This window comes from Manacus vitellinus, unplaced genomic scaffold (genome assembly GCF_001715985.3).
Source record: "Manacus vitellinus isolate BGI_N305 unplaced genomic scaffold, ASM171598v3 scaffold_0_pilon, whole genome shotgun sequence".
NCBI lineage: Eukaryota > Metazoa > Chordata > Aves > Passeriformes > Pipridae > Manacus > Manacus vitellinus.
The window spans coordinates 11,194,059-11,210,820 of NW_021938789.1; positions in this window are offsets into that span (position 1 = coordinate 11,194,059).

The following is a 16,762-nucleotide window of genomic DNA, read 5'->3' on the forward strand; positions in this document are numbered from 1 at the left end:
AGCAGATTCTGCAGTCTGTATTAAAGTTTCTGGGGTAGATGGATATTCGAGGGATAGAAATACTGTTTTAAGAAAACCAACGGTGAGCTATTAGCAAGCTTTGAGGGATACAGTTTATTTTCTAAGCTCTATTGTGATAACAATTTTGTCTTCAGAATACTTTTTATTGCCATATGGGAATACCATGAGCCTTAGTATTACAAGAATCGTTGTTATCTGATGATGCTCTATGTAGGTGCCACAACCAGTATGATACTCATGTGATGTTACGAAGGCATTTGCCTGGAAAGACACGCATGCAGAGGTTTTACAAATGACAACAAATCTGGCAGACATGATAATCCACAGTATACTTGCAGGGATAGTAGCAAGGCACTGGAGTAAGTGGATTGTCACCATGCTAGTTTTGATGAGATGGGTGATGACTAAGAGATGAGGGGGAGAGTGGTACATTTTGGAACGGAATTTGCTGTTAAGAAGAAAATGCCCAGAAGTTCTGGCAAAGTGTCAAGAGTCTTGGGGGCTGTTTGCAATAAAGCTCTATTTTGGGAGCTTTATCTGTTGTTGCTTGAAACTTACATGTTTAAAAGAAATCTCTTTACAGTTCTGAAAATTGCATGCTTGATCTTTCTATCTTGAGTTAACCCTATTGTTTAACAGAAAGTTCATCTTTTCAAATCAATTCAAAATTCCATCTTTTGGTTCCTTTTATTCTCCTTCAGAAGCAAGTGTTATTCTTGCAGTAGCTCATTAGGAATGCAAGTGTCTGTGCTTTAGCTATCCCACCTTACAGTGGAGAGCCTGGCACATAATTTCAGTTCCCATAAAGTGCAATTCACCAGCTGAGCCATTCAGGATTCTTGGCTTTTAGAAGAAATATCTATAGACTGAGCTGGTATCCAATCTATTTAAGATTCCTGGAGTGGAAATCAGAAAATCATTGGTACTTGTGACTATGTAGGGGTTGTCAGGAGTACAGTAAAACTGAAGTGTTTGCCTGCATGCCTGGAGAGCCTGGCTCCTCCTGGAGAGCTGACTCTTTCACTGTGGTTTTTATGTATTGTGTTCCTGGGAGACTGGGAAGTCGTGCTCATCCTTTCTGAAATATTTGAGAGTAGAGGGATTTTGTGTCCTTTTGCAAATAAATTGTCTAGGCTGGAAATCATAGGCCTCTTTGGCCCTCAGCCAGGTTAAACTGTGTATGTATACCTTAACATCAGCCATCATCTTGGACACCAACAGATCCTGATGTTTAAAAAAGTGAATAAATCTTGCTCTCGATTTAATAAAACACAGATGGGAAAAGCAAACCAAACAGAGAGTTAACAGCTCTATTCACTAGTCTCCTGGGCTCCATGTGATTAAATCAGAATTGGAGGGTATGTTCCTGCTGCTGCTGTTCTGGCCAGTGTCCGTAGGGGTGATGGCCAGCAAAGGAGAAGTATTCTGTCAGAGCTTCGTGTCATTTGTCAAGATGAGAAAAAACAGTCATCTCACTGAACAGCAAGACTTCTGGCTATCCACAGTCCCTGCAAATATGCTCCAGCTCTACAGCATGACACCCATGCTGCAGGAATTTTGCTCAGCCATGGGAACAGACTTTAAAACTGCCTCCCAGATCCACAACTTTATTTGAGAATGTTGATCTTAGTAATGCTTTGGGGTCTTTACAACTCCATCCTTTTATTTCATTCCAGATTAGAGGTAAACTCCTCTAGTTCTAAACATCAAGCCTTAGTACTCTCAATCATTGATCTCTACTAGATACAGGAAATTAAGACTTGGGGTATTTTGTTCCTTTTTTAGGTATTCATTAACATTTGTAGAGGGATCAGAAGAAGAAGAAAGAAGAAGAGACAGGTCATACATCCAGCTACAGAAATAAAACATTTTCATGGCCTTTATAATTCAGAAAATGTTACTTTCTATGGAACAGTCTCACATCCATAGATTGATATAAACTTACTTATTTTATGGATTTATAGACTTAGACTAGGGGAATTGCTATCTGGTTTTGTCTGCTACTACTTTTATTTTTGAAAAAATTCCTTTTAGGATACTTTCCATATAACAGGAGACAATGACATACAGAGTTAATGTGCCTGAGTTACTTACTCTGTCATTAAGGTTCCTTAAAATGATCCAGTAGCCTTTTTACAGGACATTTTTCTTCTTTTTCATAGTTTTTCACATTCTAGGCTCCAGTCTGTTGTTTCTGTGAAACTTTGTCCACTTTGTTTAATTTCCAGAACAGATTTAATCCTTCCAAACAGAGGGAAAGGATACCTTCTTTTTTCTGCAGCTGTGCCTAAAGTCTCTCACAGAACATCTTTAGAAGTATGTTTTCTTTCAAAGTCCTCAGAGAATAGGTTAAATTGAGTTGTTTTTACTGCAAACTTTTTTTTCTTTTGCTTCTGATTAGCTTTATTTATTTAATCACATTTCTGTGTTTCTGCTATGGTTAGAGCAATAAGACTAGTACCATCTGACCTGTGCTTTAGAAGTTGCTTGCTGTTTTGAAATAGCAAGTTTAAAGACTTTGAGGTTTGCCTGTTCTCTCTCCTTTTTTTCTTTTTTTTCTTTGTTTTGTTTTGTTTTTCATTGGATCTCCTTCCCTAACAGTTCATCCATTTTTGTGTAGTTTTATGTTTATTTTGTATAGGAAAGGTAAGAACATAAGACAATATCAACAGTAAATAAAACTGACCACAGAAAACACATGGATCTACACAGATAGCTGAATATCCACAACGAGACTATGTGACACAGCACATACTCCTTTGCAGAAAAAGGTTCACTACTACCCTAAATAAAAAATAATAATAAAAAAAAACTAACCCCCTCCCAAACCTAATTAGAAACTTTGAAAAGCAGCCAAAATGTGGGAAGTAAAAGGTTTGTTAAGTCCCAATTCATCAAAACATTGCTCATCATGCATTATCACAAAAGAAAGACCAGCCTTTGGCATTCATGCCTTCCCTCCTGCTCCAGGCACTCCAGACACTACTTGCTTTCCCCCTTTCTCACACACCCAGCTCCAGACCTGACTGTGCCTGCCATTCCCACAGCCTTCCCAGAGGACACTTCTTCCTTCCTTTCCCAGTAAGTCACATCAATCACCTTCCTGCATGTGTCTTCCCTAAGATAACTTGCGGCACCTAGTCAGGGCAAAACATCGTGCTGGTGATGGAAAGAACACTCTCCAGCTAATTAACATTTCAGCATTTAAAAACCAAGTATTACTTATTAAACTGTTACAGAAAAGTGCTTGTACCAATCAGCAGGAATTGTGGCTGTCAAAACATTTAAGTAATAAATCTCCCATTCTGTGTGTGTGACATGGAGAATGACACCTCTTCGTTTTCATTCTGAAAAGCAAGTGTGATCGGGTTAGTTGAAAGGAAGGATAGAGAGACCTAGCACTCACTGAAAATCTGCTCACCAATCACATGCAAAAGCTACAAACAAATAGCAGTTTGTCTGTTTTGTTTTTTATGAAGACAACAAAGAATAAACAATAAATAGGTAAGGTATGTGTGCCTGGGAAATAAGAATTCTAAAAGGAACCTGCTCTGGCTGCATCAAAATGCTTGGCAGTGAATACACAAGGGAATTACCTGCTGCAATTGCTTGTGGGTAACAAATACAGCTGTATATTTTCAAACTTTTGTAGAAAGGACTCTTACAGCCCCAAAAGTACTGACCAACCACTCAAGTCATCCTACTGTTACTTCATGCTGACATGAAAGAACTGTTTGGAGATAAGTTCTTTTAGCAGAAGTGATCACAGTCCATTTGAATTTCACATGGTAATGAACAGACTTGTAAAATGCAGAAAAACAATGGTATTAGGCCAGAGAGAAGAAAATATTAAAGATTTAAGACATGTAGGTCCAGATTCACTGTAGGTTGAAGGTGCTTCATGCTGTTTCAGTGATGCAAAGCAGCTGTAAACTCAACTTAGCTGGCCTGGAGCCACTACAAATTCTATCTGCCAGAAAAAGGAGATTTCAGAGCACCAAGCCTGGGTTTGGAATTCTAATCTGTCCTCCAGCCTACTGGCTGAAGAAGTCATCACTTGTGTTACTTTGGGAAAACCTTTTTGCCCCTCTCAGCTCTGCCCCTCTTCCCCATGTAAGCAATGCCAAGGATCTGTGGAAAAGGAGCTTGCTTTTCAGTGCTGCTCCCGAAACTCCAGAGCAGGGAAGAGAATTGGCAATTCCTCTTTAGCAACAGCAATCAAAAATGAAAGACAGGAGGCATGTAACAAAAAAAAAAAACAAAATTAAGTGAGGACCGTTGTAGTAAAACTCCTTCTAGTGAAGTAATTTCTTGAAGTCATTTCTTTAATACTCGCTCTTAAAGACTCACTTAATTGTGGCTCCATAAGAAAGCATTATGGAAAACAGATTCTTCTTGTAAAATCTTTACTGTGTGTGTATATATATATACAGATATATAAGGGTGGAAAGTGCATACTTTTTTTGGTCTGTTTTTCAGGATGTGTTCAGGTTTTTTGGTTCCCCAAAGCAGCTCTGAACAACAGCAGGTACAATTAAGAATTCAAGGTAGCTGGCAGCGAGGAAGTTTGACCTAATCTGTCTTGACTTTGCACTTTATGCATTTAAATGCAGCATGTCTGTGTGGAATACACTGTAGTTCACTGGGGTACAGCACATCTATACACTGAAATGGCTGTGTGCACATGGAGATCACTTCTTTTTTTTCTGTTTTTAGCCAAATTAGGGGATCAAAGCCATGTAAAACCTTTTGTAATGAAACTTGAAGCCACATGTAATGAAAACAGATAGTTTTTCCTTCTGATCTAAAGTCTTTCCTGTTTTCAAGCATTACTATAAACCTACATCTCGGTCCAGTCTGTAACTTGGTCCAGCTTGCATTTGCGAACAGTTTGATGAATCTAGGATGATTTATAGGTTGAGGTAGAAAGAAAACAAACAACAGAATTTAAAGTTTGGCCTGTTTTAGGCTCAAAATTTAGCATAACCTCCTATTGACTCCTTTTGTATTTTCGTGTCTTTTCAAATCCCAGAAGGAAAGCACCCCACTGAATTGTAAATCCAGCACAAAAAAGATACTGCAGTGGTAAATGTAAAAGTAAACTTTGCAAATATTCTTCCCTTTTCTGGGAAATTTCCATTTAGACTTATGTGAAGAATTTGTACACAGGAAAGACTGAGGGAAATATTTCCTTCTTAGTACCGAGAGCTGAATGTACTCCTCTTTGTTCAGAAGTCAAGAAGTTTATCTATCAAAGAGCGCTTTATTCATGCTATCCACAAACTTGTTCATTCTCTTTTAATTCAGCTTAAAAGAAAGATGACAAACATCAGCAGGGAGCTGTTTAGCTAAAGGAAGTGTAACATTCACAAAAATCAATATAGATTTGCAAAGAGCATGGCTTGAATTTAGCAATGAAAAGAATGTGACTTATAGAAGCTCTAAAGGTTCCTATTTCTTATCTACTTTTAAGTCTAGAGAGTTTAGATTCAAGGTATATCTTCAGTGAATAAGGGGATGCCTGTGAAGAATATCCTACACCTTTATTTCTTTCAAAGTCACTTCTTTACTGGGCTGTATTTTTCTTCAGAAATTGTGATGACTTTTGGTATTTCTACCTGCTACCACTGCACATGCACCAGGTGACACTCTTATCTGGGCCAGGCCATCTTTGCTTTCGGTGTCAGCAAGCAGAAGGAGAACAAACTAATCCCACAAGAAACAGCTGTGCAAAATACGCCTTAAGCAAAATCCAAATATGCAGATGCTTTGCTCTGTTGGACCAGTGTGGGTAACACTTAAGGGAGAAGCTGAAACTAGGATCTGATTGAAACTGTTTGTGTATTCCAGTATTTGGCCAAAAGGAATTGAGTTTATATTTTGACACACCTTTATTCCAATATAACTAGAAAATATTTGTATCAGCAATTGCAGATCTTTAAGAAAATAATACTGAAGGTATCTCTGATTCTTGTTAAAAAAGCATTTTGTGCACACAAATAAGATCACAGAAGTGTGGCCCTACACAAGCCTAATACCACAACTCTTTCCATTATGAAAATTTTACTCCTGAGCTAAGAGGATTTCAATCTGTATCACATTACAATATATTCAATATTTAAATTATCTTTCTTATTTAAAGGTATCCTAAACAAGAGATCAGTGCTTATGCTAAAACATGTCATGTTCCCTATTATTATCAATAGTAGGCACTCTAAAAGAACAGATGGACAGTTGAGGCTCAGCAACTTTGCCATGAAATCTATCCACACCTTGTGTAAGGTCAATCATGCACAAACCCATTTAGCCACTCTTTAAAATACATATGAATCCTTTAATTCATTCTAGATCAAAATGCTGGTTTACCTGCATTTGAGGCATGAAAATGTATATAATGGATTCAGAAAAATTCCACATAATTATTCTGGTTATATGTGAAGTTTCCTTCGATCTTTGATCTATAATGTAGTAATATGTCAGCTTGACCAAAGTAGTTTTATGTGCAGGAAATAAGACAAGCTGAGTAGCTTCATGGTTAATTGATTAAAAGGTTCTGAAGAAGGTGCAAGATCAAAGAGCAACTTAATGGTTTTATGTTACTCTAGAGAACTGTTGGTCCACTTGTCTGACAAGACTGACCTTGGGCAATAAAGTAACAGGCAATTAAAAAAAAATTCCAAAACTAAACCACAGTTCATATTTATCTAGTTGAGCATCCTTATTTCCTTTAACAAGTAATAGGTGGCACACCCCAGTGCTCCAAGACAAGCTGCATTTTGTTAGCCTTTTATGCTGTGTGGTCTAAATACTGAGAACACAAAATTGACTGTTGTCTATACTTGCCCCAAAAAGGAAAAAAAAAAAAAAAAAAAAAAAAAAAAAAAAAAAAAAAAAAACCACAACCCCGCCCACATAAAATCCCACAAAAACTCAGAATCACAGGATGCCATGCCATTGGTTAAAAATCTATGAAAGCAAACAAATGTCAAACTATAGCTGAAGAACAATTCCTTGTAGAGTCCTCTGTCTGTGGAATCACTGAGTTCCCTCAGCTGGCATAGGAACTGATGATCCCTTCTACTTTACAAGATTGGCTCATCTTGAGAAGTGTAATAGGAAATTGAAGCTGCTCTGAAGTAATATAACTGCTTACAATAAAGAAAAAATATTGATGCGTTGACTCTTAAAGAAGAATTTAAGAAGGCTTTTCTCTAAATGACACTCATGAGCACAATTTGGTTTATGTCTCTGAATATGAGCATTATACTTAAACAGGGGTAAAAGAGAAATACTGAGAACATCAAGCAAATGAAGGCAAGAACTGCACAAAATAAGATTTCCATAAGCTGCACCATGACCAGAATCCAAATTTTTCTGAGTCCTGATTCAGTGTGGTATTTTCTAGCCATAACCAGACAATTTTTGTTTCACTTGAACAATTAGGACAATCAGTTAAGGCACCAACACTAATGAGACTAGAGTTAGGCTCAGTCTGGCACTTTATTCTACTGATAATTTAGTCTCCAGTGCTTGGGCTTCTGGAAAACAGTAGTGCTTACAAGTCAGATGCAGCCGCTTCTTCATGCAGAGATGCCCTCATAAATAAGAGGCACAGTTACATTAAAAGAAACAAAATCACATCTTTCCTGTTCTTTCTTGTCCTGTTCTCATCAAAAGCAAGTTATTATTACATGTTTTCCCATGTATTTTTTAATGCTTATATAGATCCCTTTGTTCCTTACCAGCAAATTCTCACCTTATTACTGTAAAGCAAGGCCCCTTCCTCAGGCAGTGCTGGCACTGTTTTCACCTTAGCTAAAAAGTAGGTATTTATCTCCCCTTTAATATAATCAGGAGACCTTGGCCATGTGAACAGAGGTATCACAAGATGCCCATCACTTAGAGCAAAAACATTAAGGCATTGTTGAGTCTGAAAACAACTTCCCCTGAAGGAAAACTACTCTGTTAGAGGCACCTAGCAAAGGACTTGGATAATCTGAGCTACTGGAAACAGAGATAGACAGTCACAGAAAATGTCATAAAACATAGCAATTTGGGAAGATTCCTCTCATCTGTGGATTATAAATTAATTAACACATCTGACCAGTGTGTTAATGACACCATACTGTGCTCTACCATTAATGTCTTCTATTTGCACGAACATGACTTTCAGGTCAAGGATGTAAAAGTTCCCTGTTGCTCTATTTACTTAAAACAAACAAACAAACCCCTACTACTGCTCCTGCTGGCCTGCTTGACTTCACAAAGAAGAATAACCCACTTGAGCTGACCAGCTGACAGCTCTGCTAAGTGCCTGATAAGCTGCCTGTCCTGGGTCACCACTGAGTGGGAACTTCTGAGCTGTGTAATGGGATTAGCTTTCCCACAGCATTCCCAGAGAACTCATTGTTGAAAGAGGAATAGTTTTATTCATGGCAACAAGTCAAACACAAACCCTTGGCAAGTCAAAATAAGAAAAAATAAACAAACAAATGGAGTTTTGGCAGAATCTGGGATTTGCCCTATTGGAAATGTCTTTGTAAACTGATGGAGAAGTTGACTGATCTGGAATGGGCCACTAGGTTTTCAATAGAGCTAAAGAGTGACTCATTAAAGACTCCTCTTTTGTTTTGATAAAAGATCTTTCATTGCCTCAAAGCCCTTTCCTTCACGAAGATCCTAAAAAAACCAATCCTAACCCAGTAGCACATCTTTGGGGTGAGGGGGGAAAATGCTAACTGCTAAACTTTCTGCGGAGGAATCTTGAATTAGTCATTTTGTAGTTTTGCAAGTATGAAATGCAGGGAATTGTTGTGATTTAAGGATATAATAATTTTCAATGCACAAATTCCCTTTACTGGAGTATAAATGGTGCCTTGAGGGAACATAACAGCACTGAATTGGGCCTGGCAGAATCAGTTTTATTGTATTCTACTGTGTAGAAACAATTCCTTTGGTACAAATTGTCACATGACATTTTTCAGCCAGCTCAAGTTCAGTCTTGTGATTGTAAATTACTTTGTACTTGAGAGGTGTATCCAAACATCTGTGCTTAATACTGTCTTGAACCTTTTCTTTTATAATCTAAAACTCTTCTCTTTTTGTTTTGCTCTAGCCACTTTTGTGGCTTATACTTTCAGTCTGAGCACTTTTCACAATTCTATTCTACATCTCAATTTCGTTCTCCAAATGGTTTTGCTTCACTGGTTTAACAGTACTTCAAAGAAACCTACTGGGACTGGTACTTCCTATTTTATCTTTGGTGGACCTGATGTATTTCCAATGTCTTGCTACCAATAGATTGTCGATGAGGATTTGAGTCTCACCTCAGCTTTTAGGTACTCTATTTTTCACAGTGAACCTGTTGCCATATATATAGTGGCAGTTGGACCCTAGGCCTCTTTAGGATAGTGAGCCTCTCACAATTTAGTTAGCGATTATGGTATCTTCACATAACACCATTTTGTTTATTTAATGCATCAGCCTGGGGGAATACTCAGGGCATTGTGCAGTCTTAAAAACTTCACAAACTGAGTGTCTGGGTGAACATTGCTGGGGCAGATGGACTACTGTAGGGATTAGTAAAAAGCTCTCTGAGAGCAGCTAGGTTATGCTGTGTAGACATATCAGCTCAGATGGAACTAATTTGGGAAACCCTCATCACCACATAGTGTGATTTTAAGTCTGAAATATCTCACTGTCTTGCAAAAAAAATACGAATTTTCTCTTATTAAAATAACTGTTGAACTTTCAGAATGCAAAGAGGATTTCTTGTACCTACAGCCCGCACACCAGGAACTGAAGAAATACGGTGCTGAGCTGAGCTGCAGTTAATAAGCCCAGTCAGGCCTTGATGAGAGCTAATGAACTCTTACGGCCTCTTGCTGACTGTGTGGCACCATGCAGTTTTCTTGCCATCCTTTCCCTCATCATTTCAAGTCCAGGGATGCCATGTTGGGTAGCTGCTGGCATGAGTCCATAGGCTTTATTGACACCAGAGCCCCTGCTCAGTGCAGTGCAGGCACACAGTGCCTCTGGACCCATGTTGGCTCTGGAAGCAGTATGACGTTTGTATTTGCTCTATACCCAATTTCACAGGCTCCCTGGCACAGCTGAGGCTCAAAACCCAGCTCCCAGGGTTTGCTCTACTTAGTGGTCAGTGAGCAGCACTCCAGAAAACTGTATTTGTACCTGTAAAACTGAAGAAAATAATAATAGAAGTGGATTTTAAAAAGCACACATATCAAAACTAGAATACCTAGAATGTTTGGGTCTAACTACCAGATTCAGCTAAAGAGATTTTTCTTAGCAATAAAATAGCTGGCGTGTGCTTGTCAAAACAGTGGATTAATCTTTTTGATTTTCCTTTGGATAAGGTCCAGTATCTGAGAGTACTAAGAAATAAAATATTAATGGCTAAGGTATGAAGTGTTGTTTTAAGTAAAAGACCAGTTAAACAACAAAAATTAAAGACTAGGTTTAAATGGTCATTCCCTCTTCAATTTAAGAACAAACTGCTAAATAAATTCCTAACTACCACTGTTACTTTTTAAAGCCATATCATTGAACCAATTGAGTGCAAATTCACACTTTGGTGAAGAAAGATTATGTAAATAATATTATTATTTATTTTGAGTCAAAGAAATAATGTAAATGCTTACTAACCACTCATGCAGCACTCATTGCTCTTGATGGATAATCAGTATTCATCAAAAATCACTAAGCATTAAAATACTTTTTCAAACTAGAATATATTTAATCAGAATAAACCAAACCAAACAAACAAACAAAAAAATACCCTCCAACTAGTGACCTAACTTTCTCCCACAACTCCCTGCTTTTCTCCTCTACTTGGGGAATGCACACAATATCTGTCCTAGCAGGTACAGTCCTTTAGTGACTGTGCAAGGACACCAGTGTATTTACCACTATTCGTCCCTCATCGATTGCTTCACTTTCCACACAGCTAACACCACTATTTGCTGAAGTCATTTTTAGAACACTGTACCAGTTTGCAAGATTGAATCCCACACTGTAACTACTCATGGGATCGTTTTAGAACTGCATTCATTGTATAAATGCTAAATAACATGGATGGATGCACAGAATGGAATAATACTGCAGGACTGAATCTGCATTGCTCTCAAGAATATGTTTTATCAATATATTCAGTGGGGCAGTGCACTTACCAGATTGGACTGGTAATTAAAATGGTGCCTGTTTCAGTTTTGTAGATGGTAATTTATACAACCAGTGGCTGACAGAAGTGTGTGAGAGGTGGGGCTGGAACAGGGAACAGACTGGAGTGTCTGTCAAAAAATTGCATTATTTCAGAGTAACAAAAGAAGTGAATAAGTAAAGGAAACAGCATATGAAGGAGAATAACAGGATAAAACATCTTGAGACTTCTATGTGCAGTAAAATCTTCATATATACTGTGAGACATCTGACATTTATAAAGCACACTCTGGCCCACTACAGACTGAAGTGCTTTACACTACTGGTTAGAAAAACTGTCACAATTTAAACAAATTGCAATTTTATAGAATGTCTATAAAAGTTAAAACCTAAAGAAGTTTGGGACTTTAGGAACAAAGAGATGGTACTGAGATTCTGAGAAGTGACACCATATTTTTCATTATCCAGTCAAAAAAACCAAAACATGTAGGATGACATAAACTTGTGCTACTCATGCTGTAACCTTGAAAAAACCTGACCAGAAGAACTATTTAACAAGAAATAAAGTTAGCAGATAGAAAATTCACAACCAACATAAAAAGGTGAGGGTCACCTGTGAGACTCCTTGTCACAGACTACTGTGAATACTAATAGTCTCCTGAGGTTCAACAGGAGAATTCCCCTTGAGAGAAATTCGTTGAAAACTACTGAATATGCAGCAGTCATCCTTGGCTCAGGATGTTACTGAATGGCAATGGGCTGAAAGCTGGGAGAATACTCATGGGAACTGTTATATACAGTTGCCCCAGTTCACACAGTCTTCCCTAGGCACCCTCTTCAGCTCTCTCAGATGGGACACTCAATGACAGGACACTGTGATGTATTAATCTTTGACCTCCCTAGTGTTCAATTCAACAGATGTCTTTCAGTTAGGCAGAATGCACAATACTCTTAAAATTATTTTTTGTGAGATGGCAAGTTCATAGTATTTTTTTAAATACACAGTTCTTTTGTAAACTTTATTACCTTTCAAACTTGAAGCTGATAGCAAATGTTGTACTGGCCACTTGTCTGTACCTTGTCTCATGGCAAATAACTGACCTGGCAGGCTCTTGGGAAGTTTCCCCTTTTGCCTCCCATATTGTGTCTCTGTTAGTGTTTATCCTACAGTCTGCTAAGTTTCCAGGCTCTTGCATTCTTAGCCTCTCTGACAACACCACTACTCTTTTCAACCTACCCTTGAGATTAGTTTCACATACTGCAGCACATCTACAGGGACATCAGCTTGAGATTCTCCAGTAAACCCACACAGGATGCATCCAGCAGTGCAGTTCTGCAGCTGAGCAGTGCAGTGAGGCACTCATTCAGCATACTTACCCTTCCCATCCTTTCCTTCGCCTTCCTCAAAAATACACATGGTCATATTTTACTATTTCAAATAAAGACTACACAAGTGTACTATGTTGAGGAATATAGCAAGAGCTTCTCTCCTTTTCAGCCCCCCCTTTCTCTCTAAATAATGATGCAGTTTCTCCTTCCAATCTTTCCCATTCTCTAGTTTCTCTTTCCCAATCTCTTCTCATATTTTAAAGTGGAACTGTAGAAAACCAAAATTATGTCTGAATTACAGGAACTACAATCCATGAACAGATGAAGTCAAAAAGCCATGAACATGAAGACTTCGCTGTGCTCTGCTTGCAGCTCCCCTCCAATATCCTTACTTTTGATTCCCCTCCCATCCCTTCTACACTCATTCATGCATTCTTCCTCACTGCTTTCACTTGCAACTCCAGTGCACTGTACCCTCTCCCCCCTTCACCTCCCACTGCTTTTCCTGGAAAGACCTTAATTTTGTTCTTCTCTCTTTTTCTCCCTTTCCTTCCTCCTCCCACCCACTTCCACACCCCACACACACATTCTGCCCCCCCTCCTCACCCCCCACCCCGGTTTTGTCTGTTTATTTGTTTTACAAAGAGGTTTCAATAAATCCTCCTCCAAAATCAAATAATGGAGCAAGAGACAGCAAAGAAGCCTTACACATCCACTTGCTGCTCCTGTGTGGGCAGGGACAGAGTGGTTGTTGCTGCACCACTTTCTGAAAAGATATGAAAACTGTTGCTACCGCCATCACTACCTTTGATTCTATTTATATTATTTAGTCATGGCTGTTACCACAGCTCCCAATCTCAACACCATCACTACAGTCAATATTCCTAGGCTGTTACTAGTTTTTAAACATCATCTTGAATTGAGACCTGTGAACCTTAAGCCTGTCTTTCAAGCCTACTCTGTGTCTTAAACAAAGATATTTCTCCTACCATGCCTGGACTTGTTATCTCACGTGCCAGCTATGCTTGCTGTGTGGGAGACATTAAATGTTGTGTGTGCCTCAGAGCACAGCCTGATGTTCTTGCTGCAGCTCTCCTCTGTGTCTGATCCAGCAGAGGGAACCTCATGGGCTCAGGCAAAAGCAGAAAGGTCTGATAATATTAAGAAAGACAACAATGTACCTAGCTACAGCTTCTGCAGGATACATTTGGTTAGCCAGACCAATTATACCTCTGTCCCAGCATGTTCTCTGCAGCCCAAGAATTACTAACAACGTGGATTTATTCTTGCTGTTTGTAAAAAGAAGAAGAAGAAAAAAAGTGGAAATACTCCTATGATGCCTTGTGAATTTGTGGAGGACTTTTTCTTATGTATCATAATTTGCTTTATTCTGTGAAGGGCTATAAAGTCCAGTAAACTTGCTTTTAATCAATACTTTATGCACCACTACTGCTCCATGCCCTAGAGTGAGATAAAATTCGTGAAAGATTCCCTATTAAAGAACACAATTTCTCTGACAACTGAACTAGAGAATACTTAAATTTTCATTTAACAAACTCTTGTTTTTTGCCACCTTTGATATTTAAAGTAACAGATAACATGATTTTCCCCTTGTTTCTTCCCCTGAATCGAGGCTGCAGAATGCAGAGCAGCAGCTACCTGGGAGGAAGCGTGGAAATGGGAAGGAAAGAAAGGGAATCATCGCCACCGAGTGGTAAAACACAAAACTGCAGTGTGCTTCTCAACTGGGGTTTTTATCTATGCAATCCTGATGGGGAAAACATGTCAGTCAGCTCTCATAGCAGCGCCCTAACAATCAGCTGCAAGTTTTCAACTTCGCTTAATTATTTCCCTCAGCAGAATTTAAATTATATTTATCCTGCCTTAGAAATTTATCAGGGAGTTTTTATTTTCAAATAATTAGAGAAAAATCATCTGATGAGTACAGTTAGAGCTTGTGCATGTCTGTCTTACATTTAAAGAACATAATCCAATGAGAATTTTTTTTTTTTAATTCTTAAAAGCAAATTCCAAGTTGACAAAAATCAGCAGGAAGAGAATAATGGCAGGATGAAGAGAAAGGCCACAGTGCTACCCTTTTTTTTTAATTTGCATGGAGTGGCACTGATCATACTATATAAAAGTACCTGCAATATAAAACAGTGGTGAACATTTCTTAATGCACCCACACTTGTGATAAAGTAGTCATCTTTTAATATCTTGTCCATTTTTAAAAGATAGATTCTGATTTATAAAAAGAACGTGTTGTTTCTAGTTCTTTCACTATTTTCTGTGATGTTGGGTACCACTTCATCTTCCAGGATTGCTACACTCACTCATTGCTACATTCTCTCATTATGTTTCTACTTACAAGTACCTGCACCTGTTCAGCGAAAAGCATAGTTAATAAAGGTTTGTACTCTGGGAAAATCCAGAATATTATAGGTATACCCTAAAGCAGCTGAGATTAATACTAGGATATATCACCATGTGTTTGTCAGGTTTGAGAGGCCGGATAACTTGGGTTCAAGTCTGTACTAAAAATCAGGCAAAAGCAGATTTTTGAACCTGAGTTTTCTATAATCCAGAGAGCCTTCTAGCACTGCTTCCAAAACCTTTTGTTAGCTTTGAAAACTTTCAGCATTGTGAGTTCCAGAGAAGAGTTCACAGCTATCTATCCAATTTCCCCTTTTCTTTTTCCAAGTGTTTGTCACCTAATTCTCCCTGAAACCAAAGCTTTCTGCTTAACATTTTCCATGAGCTAGCAGTAGCCACTGCCAGGTCACTGTTGCTCCTTTCTGTGAATCTTCTTCTTAGGTGTTTAACTGTGAGACAAATTAGGAATGAAGATTCCAGTGAATAGCAGAGAGGCAGGAAATCAAGCGTCATAAAACTCAGATTTAGGTCCAATGACTCAAAGAAATAGAGGTTCCTATCTCTTATGACTATACTTGTGGGAATGGATCTCTCTGCATAAATAAGCAAACTACTTTTACAGAAGTAGTTGTGATTGGACCACCGAGTGATGCAATGGAATGAATTGTCCTTCCTAAACAACTGGCATCATCAAAATAAAGAGCAAATTCAAACTGCCATTATTGATGGCAATATGAGAAGTTAGAATAGGGAAGAAACCCAAATCCTAACATGTCCCATTTCAATCTTAATTCCATTTTTTGAGGTAGTACAGTTCATTGAAGGTAGGTACAAGATGAATATGAGTATAACTGAACCATTGCAGAGGTGCTTGAAACACTTCATTAAGTAAAGAAATGTGGAGCAATGATGAGCTACCATCTTTGTATCAGTATGGGCATAAATTTCTCTGACTCATTCAGGTACTCATGTACATGGAAAAACCTGAATTTCCTAATTGTTGCAGATCAGCAGGTTATCCTTTAGAGCAGTCAAAAAGCCTGGTGTGGAATTTAACTGCAGTTGCCCATGTAACTACTTGATTTTTCTCAGCCTGGTACGTCCATTCAAGAATCATACCCAAAGCACCATGTCTGCACACTAACGGTACTCCGTGTCCCATGTACTCCGTGATCCTCATCAGGAGTGTCATTAATTTGTAAATTTGGGGGTCATACCTGTATGAATTTTTGTTACTCTGCAACATCAAAACCTGAAAGTTCCCATGGGTCAGTTAGTTTCTTGGGACCTTGCCTCCAAGTCTTACATGGGACTTTGATTTGCTAATCCAAAGTCCCTACAGCAATTTAGCACTTAATAATAGGCAATCAAGTAATTTCTGGTGTATTACAGAAAAAGACTAAGCAATCCTGTACAATCCATGGGCTGTTATCCAGAATTGTTCAACTGAAGTGATGCTGTTTCACACCAATTTTCACTGAAGATAAAAGGCCATATTCACAGGTCCATCAACTTCTGACAGGCACTGAACTAATCGTCTGTGCAGCACTCGTCAATGAAAGTGCCTGGAGCATTTAAATCTTTGCAAAGGAAGCTGAAAACTACAATTAGGTGTCTACAGTCTGTTCTGTAGCTCACATTTATTGCCAAACCCTGTAAAATAACTCCTTTTTTATAGAGTAGTATTTATAAAGCACATAGAGTGGTTAAGTCAAGATAAAAGCTCTGGGGAATGATGTTTGAAGACTATCTAAGGAAAACACTCCTAGACTTCAGTTTTAAATGTGTACTTTTTGAGAGACCAGTGGGAATTTCTAACTTTTCAGAGTTACTGGAGAAATAAAAGGAATTATCATAT